We start from the raw sequence: 14,921 nt of genomic DNA, 5'->3' as shown, positions 1-14,921 counted from the left end.
AGTATTGCAAGATTTTCTATTCCTCTCTAGGTCTGTACAAACACTGTTACCCTTCTTTCTTCACCAAGATTCCTTCATAACCCTCTTATTATACGTTAACTTTGCTTTAAACCCAGGGAGGACACTCCAAATCCATTATTAGTTACTGCTCTGAAGGACAGCTGTTTTAAGTTCCAGTTCATTGGTTATCCCAAGTACATAGCACTGTATTTGAACCCTTTGGTTATAAACAGACTCTAACTATTCCAAGCATGAAAAACTCATGAGTAAAACATAGATATCATTTGAATGCAAAGTTAATGCTTGGCAGTTGTTTTCACAATTCAAGCATGGAAGACAGGTCACAAATAAAGCATATGAAATCTCTCTTCATAAGGGATAGATGGATAGAAAGATCAGTATTGCTTTTTATGACTGAGTTTTTGAAAAAAGGCAAAGGACAAATCCATGCAGTAAAAAACTAAAATATGTCATGGACTTAATTTGGATACCATAACTTTTAGAATGTTACTATAGGAAATACACTACGGCTCATACATATTGTTCTGTAACATGATTTCAGAGCCCAGTACCTGTTACAAAGGCAGTTTACTGTTACAGCTCCTTCAGTTACCCAAATAAGGTGGCATGTGCAATTCAAAGATATAAATATTCCCAAAGTTGTAACCCTAGTGGAGGAATGTTTGACTATTTGGATTTAGGTCTGTTTGTGTCTGTTGTAAAGGAGATGATTTAAACGTGACATCTTCAAAGATGATGCAACCGATGCTAATTGATAGGAGAAAAATTGATCTAGCCTCGTGACTTGTCAGCAAGGTGCACTGAAAGAAGAAACTGCAAAAACATCTCAGTGCCACAGAATAAATAAACCGTTGTATGTTGAGGAAATAGCAATGCAAACCACAGGAAAGAGTGTGTGAAGAAGAACATGAAAACTTTTCTCATGTATAAATACAATAGAAGTAGAGAATTCAGAGAACAAAACTGTCTTCGTAATAACAAATCACTGGTGTGTTTTGGATTCCTTGTGTTATTTATGTTGTCACAGTATGCTGCCATTAAAGTTATGAATCTGTGTTTTCTTTGTGATGTGCTTAAGCTGAAGTGTTGGCAGTTTCTCTTGTGAGTTTTACCACTCTTACATATTCTCTGAAGAAAATGTGGTCTGAAATGGAATAGCTCCCATATGTATCTGGTGATGGTGATGTGGAGGCACTGTTTGTTCCACTAGATGAAACGCATATATTCTGTGTCAGTTTAGTTTTCAGACACTGTGGGAAAAAAAGGAACAATGGGTTTTTGATTTCTTCTTTGTAACGTGGCATCGCTCATCCTCTGGTGATCTCATTAAAGAACAATGTTTGTACTTCTCACCTGGACCTGAAATTAAATATGTCAGACCATTAGAAGTTGCTTGAGGCATTTTCAGATTCATTTATTCCTGAAAGGGAAGTCATTTTGCCAACACATAGGCATTTAAAAGATTACTCTCACTTCTTGCTTAGTCTCTGTATTTTCAAGCTTGTGTTTCTGGACCCTGTCCTGATGCTGTTATTTGGAATGAAACATTCTACCTCTGTGCTAAAAATAATTTTTATTTGATAGCTTGGATTCCGTTAATGAAGCGTAATGAGGAAGATAATTTGATGTCTCCTGATTTCTAACCTCTTCTTCCATTCATTATCCTTCTTTGATATCCACTGCATAGGAAGATGCCTCCACTTCCAGGTGTTCCTATATTAAATTCTTCCAGGCCAGAGAAGAAGCACAAGTTATCCCAAATGCTGAAAGTTCTCAACTCATTATCACATTTTACATATCGTATGGACGTACTGACAATGTTAATTAGTGAGAAAGAGTCGATTGTTCTTTAATTACTTTGCCGAGAGCTGGTACAAACTATAAAGCCACAAATTATGTGACGTATTGTAAGTGGATTGACTTTAATGGTATCTTCATGTACCGACATGCATATTTCATTACTAAGCTTTTAGCTAAGTTATTAGCATTTTAACATGACCATTAATAATAAAAGTGCTGGGTTATGTACATGAAGGAATTGTTACTGCAGAGTTTTCAAAAGCACCTGACAGGCTGCTGCACTTTCTTAGCGTGTTGCAAAATTCCAAATATCAGCATCAGCACAGGACATGCAGATTGCAGAGCTCTTCCAAACTCCAAACCCTAATTGCTGTGTCCTCATATATTTCATAAGAAGACTCCTTAGTACAAAAAATGAAAGTAGCCTGTGGAAAAGAGTAAAGTGCCCTCTTGAGAAATTGGTCAAATTTGTCTCATGGCTGCGGCCTCTGAAGATGTGACTTTCTGAAAGTTAGTATTCATCTCTGGGGAGAATTCCTCTTGGAGTGAGGAGATATTTCTGCTGGAGCTGTAGGTTTAAGGCTAAGCAGGGTGTTGCATGCTGGTCCCTGGCTTTTTGCATGTTCTTGATAGCAAGCTACTATGCATAAAATGGAAACATTAAGCCCCCCAAGCTATCTTTCTAAGAAAATTACCTGCTTACTGAAACAAATCTCATTTCCTTTTACATGGAACTTGTTTTCACAGCAGTGCCATACTGGCTTGAGTAAAATGACTGCTCTCACTGATTGATAACAAGACAAAGCTAGTTTAATTTATTATATCTGCTTGTTTATTGCCATCATATTCTAAAGATGACATTTATGTATCAGCTTTGATTTGAGCAAATAACTTTGACATTCAGCAACAAAAGGTCAATTCCTCAATTTTGATTTGAAGTTTAGAGTTCTATTAGTCAAATACAAACTTTTTCTCACTTTACCTGTGCTTTGTTGTGTTCCACAGGATAGGAGTAACATCGTGAAAGCAAAAAGAACTACACGCATCTGATGAAGACGCACTCTTTGTTTTTTTCTATTTTCTATCATCTACCCACTCTCCAAAGACCAAAAAGGAGACAAGGGATATTTCTATCTGATTTAATGAAGAGGAAAACTATCAATCCCCATTGTGTAGGTAAGAAAGCTGGGATGGCCTTTTTTTCTCTCTTTCTTTTCAGCTGTTTAATATTTTCTTTCACAGAAGATTCTTAGTTTGAATACCTCTTTCTTTATGCCTGCGTTCAAGAGTGCTTTGTATCTTGAGTAATAAGAATGCTATTGTAATTGCGTATTCATTTAATGCATTGCAAATATCATATTTCACTTTACTAAACACAGTAAAAAAAAATCTTAGGAAGAGCAGATGGTTTGGCATTCTGAGGGAGACAGACTGCAGGAGGATGCCGAGTTCATTCACAGTGTTGCCATGTTCAGTTCAAAAGATGCCTTGTTCATCCTAGTGAGGAGCGAGGATGGAGTGACAATTTCACTCTTGACAATTCATTATGCACACATAATCACTTTGAGAGCCTTGCAATAGCTGAGATTCTTGATGGAAAACTGAAGATTTCAGTAATGCCACTTAATGTGAGAATAGATCACGAGCAAAGAGAGGTTAAGATAATTGATGGGAATCAACAAACGTTCTTTGGACCAGAATGCTGTTTTAATTTTTTTGAGAGAAAATTCTGATCTGTTGTTGAAAAATCCTGATTTAAAGAATCTGGAATGCTCATTTCTAGACCAAAGGAGAACAGCTGAAAGGCTTGAGACAGAGAAGTGCCTTGCTGTATGGTTGTATTTTGAGCATATTCCTAGGGATTCTGGGCCATTTGTAAGCTGACTTTCACTTTTTGCTCACTTGTATACAGTTCTAGAAAAAGAGAAGTGTCTCTTCAGAGGAATGAATACTGTGCAAAGGAGACTTTTTGTGGAAGTTGTCATCTATATTTAATTAATTGACAGCTTATTCATGATCTATTTTTGCAGTAGGAGTTTAGGGATAGAAAGCTGCTGTTCACCTTTTGCTCTGATCGAGGTTTTCACTCTCAATATGACTCACCTCTTCTTTATAAAGGGAAAGAGTTCACTGGCTGGAGCGCCTAGTGTTGAGTATGAGTGCATTGAAAATGCTGAGGATGGATGCAAGTGTTAATGGTTTCCCTTTGTTTCTCTTTGATGGCTCAGGCTATTTATTGCCTGCCAGCTTTGCTTGCCTGTTTTCAGGTATTGCCAGCCTTCACTGAAATGCGTAGAAAATGTTTCCTTTAGGAGGAGCAAAAAAAACCCAGACTCCGTGCTAACATAGTTCTATCCTGAATTAAACATTCATATATTATCTTCCAAAGCCTCCTTGACTTACAAGGTTACAAACAGGGAGAATTAATTAAATGAACCGTTTCTCCTTTCATGGTTCTGCGAATGGCCCTTTTCCTAATTTATTAGACATTGTACAAACTACACTTTTAAGATAAAACCAGTGATTTCTTACTTTTCTGGTCACTCGTCTTTTTCACACACACACACACAAAAATATTTGTACAATTTATGTGAAGTAAGGTATATGCTCTTTTTCTATTTCACGGAAGTGAAACTTCAGTGAAAAGATACATTAAAATTATGGCTGAAATATTTAACAGAAGTACAGCTTGTTTTGTTTTGCATTGTATGAAAGGAATTAGGCCCAAAGCCCAGCTCCTATGTCATCAGGTAGAGCTGTGCATGTGCATCCTTGAAGCAGAAGCAATTTCAGTTTCAAGAAAATGTTGTGGTATTTTGATAAAACTGAAGCCTCTGGTAACAAATGGCAGCAGAAGCATTGCCATGCAAGGAAGGCACACAAAATCCAACTGTGGATGCTGCTTAGTGGTAGCCAGCTGGCTAATTAGCACACATGTATTGGCTACTCCATTGGCAGATTTACAGCTTTCAATCACAAAACTGCTGTTGCTCAGAGTGAAGTGAGGAGGTGGAGGGGGAAAAGGAAGCTGTAGGTAAGAAATAGAGGCTGAAAAGACACAATTTTATGGGAATCTGAGCTGTTATTAGAGCTTATTCTAATAATTTTGGATCAAGTCCTCAGTCATCCAGGACTTTATGGATCCAGGAGATGCTTGGCTATGATTTGGATTCAGAGGTTACCAGATGATGGGATTCTGAGGGTAGGATGCTGATATCAGAACACTGATCCCAGTGCTTTCTCTCTTGTTTGCCTGGTGTTCTGCCTATGCAGTTTTCTGACTTGTGGTTTTGATGTTGGATTTTTCAATAATCTCTTATGTGCTTTATGCCAGTGACCTGAAAAAGATCTTTGTAATAGAAGCTTGAACTGCTCTCTCTGGTTTATGAGTGTACTGTGCTCTCAGATTATGATAAAGTGATGAAATATATACATGCTATACTTCAAGTTCTTCATGAAGTGACTAGTTTCCTTAAGGTTTTGCTCAGCTTCATGCTGTGAAGCTTCTTTTGTTAAGGAGGAACAAAGCTTTTTGTATGTTTGCTGAAACATAAATAATCTCATACTTGGCTAGGAACAAAATGATTTAGATTACAGAGATTTCTAAGGAGATTTCATCCCAGGTCATCATGATGTGAAATTTAGGAGGTGCTTAAAGTATATCTGAAGGTGACCCAGAAAGCACCTCTGTTTGATTTGGAGGCCTAGCTTGTCTATTTATTACTTCTGATTTGTATGTTTATTGATCTCTTGACACACACGCTTCCCTTGACAGCAATATTGGAAATGAATGGGCATTAATACACGTGTACTTTTTGGAGGACACCACTGGCACGATTAGTTGTGGTGAAGGTAGTGAAAATGAAGCAAAAGAAAAGGAAAAAGGAAAAAAAAAATCTCATCCCCAGCAGAGGTAGGTGATATTTGGCCATTTGAGACTACTGGGAGGAGGCTGTATAGTAGATATTGAAGAGTAATACATTTGTAATGTGTCGCCATTGTGGCTGGAGGGATAAATATTCAGTACCTGTTACTACCTGATAAAGTCATACATATGTATAGGTATATTTCATGTGATAATTGGAGAATCTATTTTAGCATCTGCTTTTACCTGATAAACTAATGTGTTTTGTTTTGTTTAATTTTAAATAAGAGAAAAGCAATAATTCTGAAGCCGTGGGCAACAGGAAGATGTAAGACAAAGCTGTCCAAGAGGAGGGAGGAAAGGAGGACAACATTTTAGATGCACTTGCACTGGTATGCAGGAGGCTGAGCAAACAAGAATTACATGTGCTTTTTTTTTTTATATGGCTTGTTAGAAATATTTCTGACTGCTTTCAGAAAGTGTTTGTGAACGCTTAAACTAAGTTTCCTTTCAAGTAAAATGAACTTATGAGCAAATCTGGACATACTATGTATGTCTGTTTTGGGGACTGATTCCAAATAGGAGTGTTCACCAGGATGGATGATTTTTATTATTATTACTATTTTATTGTTTTTAGCACACATACAGCAAAGGATTTGACTAATGTGTTTTGAAAGCTGTTCATTGCAATGTTCAGATAACAGGTAATAAGTGAATTATAAGAAAAGTGAACTTAGTGTTGAACGTGTGGTGAGGGCATGGTAAATGCACTTGATGGCTGTAGGTTAAGGTCAGAATTTTAAGTTGAACAGAACCAAATATGGACTGTATATTTAAGGACAGGAAACTCAGCATTCACCTTCAGGTTTAAGAATTCCATCCAGCAGTGATCTCGAAACTGTTAAGGATTTACAGGATACCTATGCTGGTACCTTAGTTTGGATGAAGAGTGTGTTTTTTGCAACCATTTTCCCATTAATTTGTTTTCTGGAGTGGTCCTGCAGCACATGCAGTGCGTTCAGTGGAGCTGGTCTTGTTTCCAAGGAGTACAAAAAGGAATTGATGTGCTCCTTTGGATACATAAACACAGTCTGCAGGATAAGAGATCATTCTGAAAATAAGTACGGATTTATTTGCTGTTATGTGTCCAAGGTAGCACATACAGTTCAATTATCCACATTTTCAAAAGGTGACAGACAATGTAAACATACACCACAAAGCTAATTCTAAAATACATCTTAGGGCAAGATATAGAGCCATCTCTTTCTTTAGGGATGTGGTTAAGGCTTTATTATTGTGAATAAGAATCTTAAAGAGAACTATTACGTGAACCACAGGGCTGGAAGATATTTTTATGTATACAAACTGGTAATATACACTACTTTTTTTTTTTTTTTTAGTGGTGAAAATTATTGGAATAAACTTTCTTGGGAAGAAATGAATTTTCCATATATTGATGTTCTCAGTTCAAGACAGAATGCCTTCCTGGAGGATGGACTCCTGCTGATCACAAATTGTATGTCCTGCTGCAGGGAGGTATGTGATATGCAGTAGGTCAAACTAAGCAATATCACACTGATAGGGCTTTTGGACCCTGAAATCTATGAATCTGGGTTATCACATTTATGTATGCCAATCTCTTACATACTTGGAACCTCATTTTGAGCCACTTGACGACTATGAGTTACCTGACACCTACAGTATTCAGTTTCTAGTATGCTCTTATTTCTGGAAACGGTATCACTCTATCTCACGCTCTCAAGCACTTCTTCTAGTCATTACATTCAAAAAGATAAGGTATTCTCTAAACAAAAGAGAACAGTGCTCTTTTGATGGGTGCTGGTATAATATAACCTTATTCATCAGACATACTGCCTGCAACTTCTTCCAGAGAGCCTGGCAAAGGCATGAGCTGTGGAGAAAAAAAACGTGGTTGCAAGGAGAGATGATGATTCCCACAGCTGAATTTGTCATTCTGTTTTGTCTCTGACTGTTTTCAGAACCATGTAAAATTTTAATCTTCTCTGCTGGAATCTGTCATAGGAGTTTTATTTTATTTCTTTTGAGGGAATGAGAGTAGGTACAGTAGCCAGTATTTCCAATAACAGTAATAAGTAAAGTGTAGTGACTTGGGGATGCAAACCTGTAGCTGTTGGTAATCTACAGAGGAAAACGGGGAGTACAAAGAAACCTGAACAGTCCAGATTTTCAAAACAATAAATAAGAAATAATTTTACTCAAAAACAGTCCATTAAATGCGTAACTGGAAAAACTCAGTTCAAATGTGACTCAGAAATAGACATGGCATGTGAATATATGCTGTAGGTGAACGTTCAGATAAAATTAAAAAAAAAACACCAAATTTTAAATGCAGGAGTTAGGATTATTTTGAAGACTGTTAACAAGAAATTAACTCATTAGGGCTAAAAGGATATATGCTTAAAGGACATTTTAGAAAGTTTGTTGATAGAGACCCACGCATGGGGACATCCTTGGTGCTGTAGTGACATGACGTGATTTTGGGTTGAATCCTGATATCACTGCTTTTTATCATGATAAAAGAGTCTTAATCTATGTGATGTCATCAGATATACTGTGACTTTATTTTAATCCAAATGATCTACAGGGCTGCTGTCCAGACTTGCAGAGAGAGGATTAGGAAAGCCAAGGGGAAGATGGAAGTGAACTTGGCTAGGGATGTTAAAAACAACAAGAAAGAGTTCTATAGGTACATTGGGCAGAAGAGGCAGGCCAAAGAGAGCATGCCTCCTTTGGTAAATGAGAAAGGAGAACTGGCTACGACAGATATGGAGAAGGTTGAGGTACTAAATGAGTTTTTTGCCTTGGTCTTCACTAGCAGCCAGGATTCTCATATATGTCTCATGTCCCTGAAGCTCACATCCCTGAGCCTCTAGGTTGGAACTGGGGGAGTAAATCCCCCTTGCTGTAAAGGCAGAGCAAGTCTGAGACTGCCTCATGAGACTGAATGTGTACAAGTTTATGGGTCTGGATGACATGCATCATCCCAGAGTCCTAAAGCAGCTGGCTGATGTGGTGGCTGAGCAGCTCTCCATTGTATTTGAAAAGTCACAGCTGTTGGGTGAAGTTCCCTGGGACAAAACAAACAAACAAACAAAAAAAAGTAACATCACTCCCATTTACAAGAAAGGAAAGAAGGAGGATCCAGATAACTACAGGCTGGTGAGCCTCACCTCTCTGCTTGGGAAGATCATGGAACAGATCCTCCTACAAAACATGTTAAGGCACATGAGTGATGAGTGGGTGATAAGAGACAGGCAGCATGGCTTTACCAAGGGGAGGTCATGCCTGACCGGTCCGGCGGCCTTCTGTGGTGGAGTGATAACATCGGTGGGCAAAGGGAAGGCAAGTGATGTCATTTACCTGGGCTTGTGCGAGGCCTTTGACAGGATCATCCACCATATCCTTAATCTCCAAATTGGAGAGATAGAGATCTGAGGAGTGGACTATTCAGTGGGTAAGGAATTGGTTGGAAGGCAGTAGACAGAGGGTTGTGGTGAATGGCACTGTGTCCAGGTGGAGGCCAGTGATGAGTGGTGTCTCCCAGAGGTCTGTCTTGGGAGCAGTGCTCTTCAACATCAGTAACACTGGTGATGGACTCAAGCATCCTCAACAAGTTTACTGATGGCACCAAGCTGAGTGGTGCAGTTGATAAAAGTGCAAGGTTTTGCACTTGGGTCAGAGTAATCCCGAATGCATATACAGACTAGGAGAAGGAACTCTTTGAGAGCAGCCATGGGGAGATGGACCTGGGGTCCTGGTGGATGAAAAACTGAATGTGAGCCAGCAGTGTGCTCTTGCAGCTTGGAAGGTCAGTGGTATCCCAGGCTCCATCAGAAGAGGGGTGGCCAGCAGGGGCAGGGAGGCAGTTGTCCCTCTCTACTCTGCCCTCGTGAGGCCCCTTCTGGTCTATTACCGGATGTAGAGGTTGGTGGCCCTGCCTGTGGCAGAGGGATTGGAACCTGATGATCCTTGGGGTCCATCCCAAGACATTCTATGATTCTATGATCTTGTAAGCATAGCCTACATTGTGAACAATCTCATTTGCCTGATCTTTGCCTGTGGGAAGGTTTCTCTGTTCCCCACCTTCACTTGTATTGAGGATCACCCATGTTTACCTCATCTGACTTCCCGGACATCTAACTGAAAGTAGTCTGAATTAAGCTGCTTGTGCCGCAAACTGAGCCTTGTGTTATGCTAAATTGGTATCTATCTTCTGATATCTCTGGTATCTATCAAGTATTGTATGCCAAATTACTTTATACTAACTAAATACAATACTTAGTGCTGTGTAAAGCAGTTATGAGTAAGTTAGAGCTTTACACCTTTCCTGAAAACTGCAAGCATTCTTGTAATGGATGTTAAACCCAACAGTAGAAAAATCTTTCAGGGACATTAGCTTCAAGTCAGTATCGTTCCCAGAAGATTTAGGCTTGCTTTCCTCCACAGATTTATGTAAATTAAGATATGATATCTGTGTCAAGGAAGTTGTATAGGATAAAATGGGAGTTTTTGCATGTGTTGATGGAAGGCTGAAAATTAAAATTCAATGCTGAAGTGCTTTCTTAACATCTGTACCAGTGACACGGTTTGTTGTTTGTGTCCTGCAAATTAATAGCATCAAGGCCAGTTGCCTGGAGACAGCATAAGTATTTCTGTGTTTAGAAATTAAAGCAACTCTGGGAATTATATGAAAAATATGCTTGTTTGAGTAGGGACATAGGGAATTAAATGCACTTAATTTAAGGACGTTTTAATAGGCAAACCCATTTTATGTGTTTGTATCTGTTACAGAAGCCATCTCATAAAGCTGCTCATTCTTATTTTCTCAACTAAATACATTTTCAGCATAAAACCTATACAATGAGTGGGAGTAAATTTGGCCAGGAGACTGTGGCTTATGTGATATGTACATATACATGTTTTAATTCCAGTTGGCTCTCTCCAGATTTACTCACTAAGCAAATATGCTTCTCTCCTGACTCAGTTATTGTAACTCAGAGAAATGTCTGGAGTTTGGTTGGCTAAATTGAGCTGTTCCTCACTCTTCCTAGCTCCATGTGCCAAGTCTCTCTCAGGTAGTCTCTTTCCTCACCTCTCAAGTGGGTTAGAAGGAAAAGTACTGTACAAAGCAGTGTTTTGAGTGGAACAGCGATAGGAGTCTCTCCAAGCATTCTTCTGTATCAGGCTGTACACTTGAACCTGTTCTGCACAGTGATACCACCTATTTCAGCTAGACGATGCTCATCCTCACCTGGCTTGTGGACAGCTGGGAGTAGTTCCTCAGGAGACATCAAGTCAAGGATGTGTGATCTTCTGGGGATCAGCAACAGCAAAACTTTCCTGCTATTCTGTTCTTGGATGTTAGAATTTACCACTGGAAAATACAGCCCTCATCTCCCAGTGTAAATCAAAAAGCCCTCACCAATCCTTATGGCAGAAACTGAGCAGAGAAGTTCAAAGCCATGGACTTGTTTTTACTCTCAGATGCAGCTTCAGGAGCAGAAAGCTCAGCAAAGTGTCCCTCTGCCCAAAAAGTATGAAAGAGTACTGAATGCTAAGCATTGGTTTAATTGCTGTATTGTTTCTGGAGACTGATCTTCTGAAAGGTGTGGATGGAACGTGAACTTGTTAAAATGGCTCAGTGTTTGGAGAGAAGCATCACATCAGTGCCTGTGTGTGCCAGATGTGGGTTTTACCAGCTGCAGATAATTGAATTATCTACCCACAGGAATGGAAGAACAGTGAAAAAATCAAAACTTCCTGAAAGAGAAATGGGGAAGGAAAAAAAGTAATAATCTGATATTCAAATACATGTCATGTCCTATCCATTGGCATTATATATGTAATCTGATGAAGTATTTGAGTGTGCATGGAGCTTTGAGAGTATTTATTTCTTTAACTACAGTTTTCTTTACACTTCTGTTTGGATGATTCAATTTCCTGTGATCCTGAAGAGGCTGAATGAATTTTCTTTACTCACCTTAGCTCGCATGCAACTCAAAACTGACAGCAAACACAGGGTCTGCAAAAAAAAATAATAATAATAAAAAATCTCCAGATGTTATCTACAACATTTTAATTGTTCAGTGCTCATCTGGTGATCTGTATTTGGTAAGGCTGGATACAGAGATCTCTGCAGGAATGTTCTTACGGTCATGATAGACGGAGCAGAACCAGCATAACTGGAAAAAGAACTAGCAAAAAGCTCTTGGGCACCTGTGCCTTCCTTCCAGTAAGAAAGGGAAGCAAGAGACCTTAATGCTATATGCAGTCTGGAAAGATAGAAATCATCAGATACGTATCAACTAGCCTGACTGAGAGAAAAGGTCTGGTATCCAGTGAATTAGGTGGAACGCTACGTGGAGAGACATATTAAGGTGATGATCTTTCCATTGCGAGGGAGGCAATTTCATTTACAGGCTGTGAAACATTGGGAGGTTAATGCTGAGAGAGATGATGATCTGCCATAAAACCCACACCTGTGTCAGATCCCTGATATTTGAAATCCAAGAGTTATAAATCACGTTGCAAACAGTTACCTTCTGAAGTTGTGCTGTATGTCTCCCTTAAGGATTAGGACAGAGAGATCAGAGGTAAAATGACTGCTTTCTGCGTTCCCTTCTGAAAGGAAGGTGTGTGTGGAGCTGAATTGCTGCAGCTCTGATTCCAGCTGGGTTGTCTTATACGTGATTCCCTGGAAGACTGAATGCAACGGTGCTCACGTGATAGCAGACCAGTACTGGAAATGTTGAAGAAATGACATTATTTCACCCCTGGTCTGCCTCCAGGTTTTCACACAGCGGCCTCCTCCTTGGCTTCTTATCTCAGAAATGCAGTTTCATCTCTTCTTCTGTAGTTTTTAGAGGGGAGGACATAACAGAAAAAGCAGTGTTGCACCAGATAGCCCAACCTTGCTGTTTTCAAGTGTCAAAACTATCTCTGCAGTATTACTGTGAGACAGAAGGTGCCGTTTGTCTGGGAGAAGTTTTGGACTCTGGATACTACAGGACTTAAGTGTAGTGAATGTTCTCAATGCTTTAATCTAGTTAATCAACTGAAAATGTAAAATGATGACTTTACCATTTTGTGCATCCCACCTGGAAAACCGGTCTTTTCCATGCACTGTGTAGGAAACCTAGAGGCTGGCATACTTTTATTCTGTAATCTTTCTCTGCTGCAAGTTCACATTTATCAAATCACTGTAATGCTTCCTAATCTCACGGGGGGTTATGTGGTTGGATAGCCTAAATCACTGTGAGAGTCGGTAAGGCAAAGGTCTGTTAAATGTGCCATTGGGAATAACAGAGAACGACCTCCAGTTGCTGGCAGTAGTGGATTGCAGAGGAGGAAGGCAACCTTTTCTTGACAATACAAAATATGGAAAAGCTGATTTGGAAAAGAAAGGCTTTCAACTGCAGAAGGAGTTGTAAGGTGATGAGTCACCTGTGAACCAGTGGTGGGTGAAGCTTTCACACACACATTTAAACTTGACAGCTTGCCTAGTGCCACTAGATTTCCTGCTATGTGGGTATGTTCACGGACTGCAGGCCTCCAAGAAGAGTTGTACCAAGAGCCACACGACTGAATCAGCTCTGCACTGAGTGTTAAATCTGGCCAAAGCTGGAGCTGAGGCTAACAGGCCCTTTGGCCACCATAGATAAGAATGACAAAGCCCCAAGTCTCTGCTCTTCAGGACAGGTTCTTTTTTTTTTTCCAGTAGTATACAATGAAGTCAGCATCTTTCATTCCTACTCGTCTTAAGTTTAATGTACTTACCACCAGTCTCATGAGCCCTTCTCTTTGCTGCCAGTTTTTATGTGTAAGTTCTGACCTGTCTAACTAAATTGCCGTAAAAATATGATTTAAAAGTTATGGTGGCAAATGAGGAATATAGAAAATTACCAAATTTTCACAACACTTGCAGTTAGTAATAGGAATTATATTGTGTTTGATTCTCGTATTTTGAAGTAGAAAAAAAAATATAGCAAAAAAAATATTTTAAAAAAAATCCTTTATGCCAGAACTTCTGAAAACGAAAATTGGCTGATCCATTTTGCAAATATGGCAGAATAGAATCCAGTCTGAACTGTCCTCTGTGTGCTACTGTATGCAATCCGTTTTATGGATAGAGTAAGGTATTGTTATCCTGTTTTTCAATTTGTCAGAAGGTGATTTTTAAAAACTACTTATTTATTTATTAAATGCTGAGGACTGCTGTGAGAAATGCTATCTCAAAGGAACCATCCTGGTTTAAAATGTTTCATCTGTTCTTTTTCTAGATTTACAGCACTCTGCAAGCTATCTGGTATAATAACAAAGCATGAGCCTTTTTCTCTCTCCTTTTCATGTATTGCTTTTATTTCAGTGTTTGCATGGACTGCAGAAAAAAATCCACACCTAGGAGCACCTTGCCATGCTCACGGCACAGATAATAAACACTGTGGGATTTTTTCACTGAGCATCACATTTACCATCCTTACTGTGAATCTTATGAATCTTAAATAAGCCAGCTGACATCACCGAGGCAGTGCATAATGACCAAAAAAAGAAAATAAAAGAGAGAAAAATGAGACATCTCCTTGGAGTTCTGTAGAGTGCATAGGACAATGATAATAATGCAGAGTATCATGTGCACAGTGGTATTTCCAAAAGAAAACACCTAATTGTATCACTGATGTATTCAGGTGGAGATGTATGTTTTTCCATCTATTAATTTTGCATTCACTGAGATTATGACACTGAATTGCATTGCAGCTGCTCTCACCCTGTGGCATCCTGGTCTAGGAAATGCTGCAATTGCAGTGTAATTTTCGGGAAGCTCACTGCAGTTCCAGTTTCTCCTGTAGCTTCTCCTTTTCCTCTTAGCTTCCTCCCCTTATCAGAGCTGTGCAGGAGCTGCTGAAACGCTTGTGACTGAGGGGTCTGTGAGCCTGAGCTCCCCTTGAGCTGCTGGGTTGGTGAGGCTGGGTGTGTTGGTTAGGGCAGGGTGGGCTGTCATGCTTCATATATTAGGGTGCTGTTAAGAAGTTAGTGATTAAGTTAAATGATTGGTGCCATTCAGTATGGTTCATTTTATTTGTTTAGTTAATTTCAGCAACTTTTTTTTTTTTAAACTCAGCTTCTGATTAGCTGCATTATTCATTAGGTTCGTGATTAGCAGAGAGTTTCTTTCACCTAAACCCAAAAATGGAGT

At 39.2% G+C, this 14,921-nt stretch overlaps 1 protein-coding gene across 4 annotated transcripts in view; it reads left to right on the top strand.

The window, feature by feature from the left end:
• LOC125691606 (uncharacterized) overlaps positions 1 to 14,921 on the top strand; it is a 206,110-nt gene that overhangs the window by 142,062 nt on the left and 49,127 nt on the right. For all 4 annotated transcript variants that reach the window (XM_048941108.1, XM_048941106.1, XM_048941104.1 and 1 more), the window contains 4 exons: positions 2,827 to 2,997; positions 5,597 to 5,734; positions 5,975 to 6,078; positions 7,087 to 7,222. The gene's annotated coding sequence lies outside the window, so the exon portion shown is untranslated. The remainder of the gene's footprint in view (positions 1 to 2,826; positions 2,998 to 5,596; positions 5,735 to 5,974; positions 6,079 to 7,086; positions 7,223 to 14,921) is intronic.

This window comes from Lagopus muta, chromosome 4 (genome assembly GCF_023343835.1).
Source record: "Lagopus muta isolate bLagMut1 chromosome 4, bLagMut1 primary, whole genome shotgun sequence".
Taxonomy (NCBI): Eukaryota; Metazoa; Chordata; class Aves; order Galliformes; family Phasianidae; genus Lagopus; species Lagopus muta.
This window is presented reverse-complemented; position numbering and strand designations above follow the sequence as displayed.